The following is a 6,000-nucleotide window of genomic DNA, read 5'->3' as shown; positions in this document are numbered from 1 at the left end:
CCCTTTGCTTAGGAGAGCGTGGTCTTAAATTTATCCCTCTACCTTACCTAAGGGCCCTTGATAACTCAGTTAAGTTCTCTGGGGTTCAGTATTTATCTGTGAAATAGGAGTCCTCAAGTCCCAGAGATGCCAAGGGACCAAATGAGATAATGGAGTAAAAGAACTTTTGTAAACTGTAAACAATTATGCATTTGAAAAGTATTTTTTTTATTTATGGTGAAATAAACCAAAACCGTTTCTGTCGAGTCGACTCTGACTAATAGCAGCCGGATAAATATTAAATATTTTAAATAATTTTTTAAATTATTTTAGTTGTGAAATTGACTCAGTATTTATCATGGCATCTGTCAGAAGATTGCTATTTTCTAGCACTTCAAGTCTATTGCCAGGCTTCCCAAAGTCTCCTGGAATCTTTCTTACCTTGCCAGTGTCTTCCTAACTCTATTACAACAGTCACTAACATTATATCACTGAGGAGACAGAGTATCTGTCTCCCACCACTGTTTCATTCAGTTATTTTACATCACCATTACCCCCCTTGTTTTCTTGTAATAATACTTGTATTAATACTTGCTAGGGTACTTCATTCTAATAGCCAGCTTTAGAAGACCATAGTCAAGAACCTTCCACGGTATCATCTCGGGCATTACCAAGGAGTCAGTCGAGCAGCTATTTCTGAGTAAGGATCTGCCCTTAACCTCACAAATGCTGCCATTTGGCTATAACAAACAACACACAGAGTTGCCAGTTTAAGGAATTTTAAATAGCACAGAATTACCACTGAGCACACAGGCTTACCTTGTCTTAAACAAGTCCACTAGATTTAATTTTGAGATGTGCAGTTAACCTAGAAATGAATGAAACCAGCCCTGAAAATGCTTACATGTGTCATGTGGGTCTTTGTTTATAAATTGTGACTGCTCATAGGTAACTTTTTTGGCTCTGGCTTTCGTTAGTGGAAGATCAAGGAAATTATGTAAGCTATGTAAGCATTTTAAAAAAGAGAGAGAGAGAGACTGCTGGTTACAGTCTGAAATACGGGCAGTGAAGAGAAAGTATAGTGTGAATGGAATGAGCCACAGAGCTGATGGCAGTAAAGGGAGCTTGGTCTCTACATATTTGGTAAGGTCTTACAATGAAGCCAGAAGCCCCTCATCACAGCCCCCTGTAACACCCACTCAAGCTCTATCTACGAGGAGGAAAGAAGCAATGAATAGCTAGAGAATTATCTAGGTTGGGGTGGGACAGAGAAGATGACTGTGAAATGTGTTTATTACTAATTATGTTTGGAATTTGATCTCATCACAGTTTGGAGTTAATATATCTTTTTTTTTTTTTTTTTCAATTGGAGGAACAAGTTAGCCAGAGCCATCTCAAATACTATAATTAAATTAAAGACGGTAAATTCACTCAGAAAAAAAATAGAATAAACCCTATCCTTGAAGTCTAAGTAAGTCTGCTATTAAAATTGAAATATAAATACAGGCATAGAAATAAGATCCAACTCAATTCAAGAAATAACCAGCAACAAAATAAAAAGTTTCAATTCCACTAAATAAATTGGGAAGAGTAGAACACAAGTCATCCTATTTTACATTAAAACACATTTTATCTAGATTCTGGCACAATGGTTAAGTGCTCAGCTGCTAACCAGAAAGTTGGTGGTTCGAACCCACCAGCCACTCCTCCAGAGAAAAAAACCTGGCAATCTGCTCCCGTAAAGATGACAGCCTAGCAAACCCTATGGGGCAGTTCTATTCTGTCATATAAGGTTGCTAGGAGTTGGAAAAGCGCATGCATGTGAAAGCTGAACAATGAATAAGGAAGACCAGAGAAGAATCAATGCCTTTGAATGAAGGTGTTGGCAAAAAATATTGAACGAACACGTCTGTCTTGGAAGAAGTACAGCGAGAGTGCTCCTTGGAAGCTAGAATGGCGAAACTTCTTCTCAGTTACTTTGGGCATGTTATCAGCAGGGACCAGCCTTTGAAGAAAGACATCATTTGTAGAGGATCGGCAAAAGAGAGGAAGACCCTCAATGAGATGGACTGACACAGTGGCTGCAATAATGTACTCAAACATAGCAATGATTGCGAGGATGGCACAGGACCAAGCAGTGTTTCATTCTGTAGCATGTAGGGTCATGATGAGTGGGAACCTACTTGAAGGCACCTAACAACAACAAAAAAAAACAAATTTTTTTTTAATGTTGTTTTTGAACAACAACATAAAAAAAAATTTGTTTTTTTTTAACAACAACAACATGAGTTGGAATGGACTTAATGGCACACAATAACAACATGATGTAGACTTAGTCTGCCTTGTCAAGGGCATCTCCCTCTTCCAATTAGAGTGGAGCCTCATAGAGGGCAATAGATGTCTTATTCAGCATTATATCCTTACAGCTACTAGTACAGTCATTACCAACATACGCTCCATGTCAGAATGTCTTGATGAACTTAAAAAGAATAAAAAAATAAAATTTTTAAAATAAAATTAAAAAAAAAATACGTCTATCCAGATTCCACACTTAACCTTCTGCCTTTAGGACCCAGGAACAAGTAGTTTTTTACATTCCCACGTGATTCTCAGTTTCTGAGAATAATAATCGAGCCATTTTATCAGCTGATTTTAAGATAAACAGAGTGTGGTGAGAGGGCAATGGCTGGGAACCAGGATATCTGGATTCTAGTTTTGGCTCAAATACTAAGAACTGATGTGATTTTCAGAGGGCCAGAATTTTGCCATGCCCTATTTCCTTATCTGTGAAATTACGGAGTTAGACTAAGTAATATATATTAATGCCCCTTCCAACTCTCAATTTTCATTATTCTGTTCAATAAATCAGGCTGTTAAAAAATTCAGATTTGTCTTTCCTTAATAAGCCTGATTTAGGTGAATGTGAACGTGAACTAGACTTTGAGCCCCCTGAGGCAAAGATTCAGTTTTACTCAAGTCTGCACCTCCAGCCTTACCACATTGCTCAGTGCAGAGCTGATGCAACAAATATTTGAAGGGTTGGATAGATGGATGGAGGCATTTCTTTAAAAAAAACATACACACAAAATCCCATTGCCTTTGAGTCTATTCCAACTCATGGCAACCCCACGTGTTACAGAGTAGAACTTCGCTCCACAGGGTTTTCTTGGCTATAATTTCATAGAAGCAAATCACGAGGGCTTTCTTCCCTGACACAGCTGGATGGGTTCAAACTTCCAAGAGAAAACTGTTTACATCACCTAGGAACCAGAAGTGGTTACTGTTGTTGATGTTGTTAGGCAACCTTGAGTCAGTTCCGACTCATAGCAATCCTATGTACAACAGAAAATAACGCTGCCCAGTCCTGTGCCATCATCACAATCATTGCTATGTATGAGCCCATTACTGCAGCTACTGTGTCAATCCATCTCATCAAGGATCTTTCTGTCTTGCAATGGACCCTCTACTTTGCCAGGCATGATGTCCTTCTCCAGGGCTGATCCCTCCTGGTGACAAGTTCAAAGTGCATGAGATGAAATCTCGCCATCCTCACTTCTAAAAAGCATTCTAGCTGTACTTCTCCCAAGACAGATTTGTTCGTTCTTCTGGCAGTCCATATATATTTCAATATTCTTCTCCAACCCTATAATTCAAAGGCATCAATTCTTCTTCAGCCTTCCTTATTCATTGTCCAGCTTCTGCACGCACATGAGGCCACTGAAAATACTATGGCTTTGGTCAGGCGCACTTTAGTCTTCAAGGTGACATCTTTGCTGTATAACATTTTAAAGAGGTCTTTTGCAGCAGATTTGCCCAATGCAATACGTTCTTTGATTTCTTGACTGCTGCTACCATGGACGTTGATTGTGAATCCAAGTAAAATGAAATCCTTGACTACTTCAATCTTTTCTCCATTTATCATGTTGCTTATTGGTCCAGTTGTGAGGATTCTTGTTTTCTTTATGTTAAGGTGTAATCCATACTGAAGGCTGTAGTCTTTGATCTTCGTCAGTAAGTGCTTCAAGTCATCTTCACTTTCAGCAAGCAAGGTTGTGTCATCTGTATAGTGCAGGTTGTTAACGAGTCTTCCACCAACCCTGATGCCACCTTCTTCGTCATATAAGTCCAGCTCCTCAGATTATTTGCTCAGCACACAGATTGAATAACTATGGTAAAAGGATACAACCCCGATACACACCTTGCCTGATTTTCAACCATGAGGTACGCCCTTCTTCTGTTCGAAACACAGCCTCTTGGTCTATGTACAGGTTGTTCGTGAGCACAGTTAAGTGTTCCGGAATTCCCATTCTTTGCAATGTTATCCGTGATTTGTTTTGATCCACACAGTCAAATGCCTTTTTATAGGCAATAAAACACAGGTAAATATCTTTCTGATATTCTCTGCTTTCAGCCAAGATTTATCAGACGTCAGCAATTATCTTCCTCGTTCCATGTGCTCTTCTGAATCCAGCTTGAATTTCTGGCAGTTCCCTGTCGATGTATTGCTGCAGCCATTTTAGAAGTATCTTCAGCAAAATTTTACTTGCATGTGGCATTAATGATATTGTTCAATAGTTTCCAAATTCTGTTGGATCACCTTTCTTTGGAATGCGTACAAATATGGATCTCTTCTAGTCAGTTGGCCAGGTAGCTGTCTTCCAAATTTCTTGGCATAGAAAGTGAGCACCTCCAGCACTGCATCTGCTTGTTGAAACATCTTAATTGATATTTCATCAATTCCTGGAAACTTGTTTTTCACCAATGCCTTCAGTGCTCCTTGGAATTTTTCCATCGGTAGCATTGGTTTTTGATCATATGCTACCTCCTGAAACGGTCGAACTTCAACCCATTCTTTTTGGTACAGTGACTCCGGGTATTCCACCTTTTTTTGATGCTTTCTGTGTCATTCAATATTTTGCCCATAGAATCTTTCAATATTGCAGCTCGACGCTTGAGTTCTTCAGTTCTGTCAGCTGAAGAAATGTCGAGTGTGTTCCTCCCTTTTGGTTTTCTAACTCCAGGTCTTTGCACACTTCATTATAATACTTTGTCTTCTGTGGCCACCTTTTGAAATCTTCTGTTCAGCTCTTTTACTTCATCATTTCTTTCATTCACTTTAGCTACTCAACATTCAAGAGCAAGTTTCAGAGTCTCTTCTGACATCCATTTTGGTCCTTTCTTTCTTTCCTGTCTTTTTAATGACCTTTTACTTTCTTCATATATGGTGTCCTTGATGTCATGCCACAACTCATCTGGTCTTGGTCATTAGTGTTCAAAGAGTTAAATCTATTCTTGAGGTGGTATCTAAATTCAGGCGGGATATACTCAAGATTGTACTTTGGCTTTCCTGAGCTTGTTTTAATTTTCTTCTCCTTCAACTTGAACTTGCATATGAGCAATTGATGGTCTGTTCCACAGTCGGCCCCTGGCCTTATTCTGACTGATGATATTGAGCTTTTCCATTGTCTCTTTCCACAGATATCGTCGATTTGATTCCTGTGTATTCCATCCAGCAAAGTCCACATATATACCCACCATTTATGTTGTTGAATAAAGGTATTTGCAATAAATAAGTCAATTGGTCTTGCAAAATTCTGTCATTTCTATTACCAAAGCCATATTTTCCAACTATCAGTCTTCCTTCTGTTTCCAACTTTCACATTCCACTCGCCGATAACTATCAATCATCTTTATTACATGTTTGATTAATTTCAAACTGCAGAAATTGGTAAAAATCTTTAATTTCTTCATCTTTGGCTTTAGTGGTTGGTGTATAGATTTGATTAAATAGTCATATTAACTGGTCTTCCTTGTAGACATATGGATATTATCCTATTACTGACAGCATTGTACCTCAGGATGGATCTTATAATGTTCTGTTTGACAATGAATGCAATGCCATTCTTCTTCAATTTGTCATTCCCGGAATAATAGACCATATGATTTACGCAATTGTCCAATTCAAAATGACCAATATCAGTCCATTTCAGCTCACTAGTGCCTAGAATATTGATCTTTATG

The sequence above is a fragment of the Loxodonta africana genome, chromosome 19 (assembly GCF_030014295.1).
Source record: "Loxodonta africana isolate mLoxAfr1 chromosome 19, mLoxAfr1.hap2, whole genome shotgun sequence".
Taxonomy (NCBI): domain Eukaryota; kingdom Metazoa; phylum Chordata; class Mammalia; order Proboscidea; family Elephantidae; genus Loxodonta; species Loxodonta africana.
The sequence above is the reverse complement of the archived record's forward strand: the minus strand, read 5'-3'. Positions refer to the sequence as shown.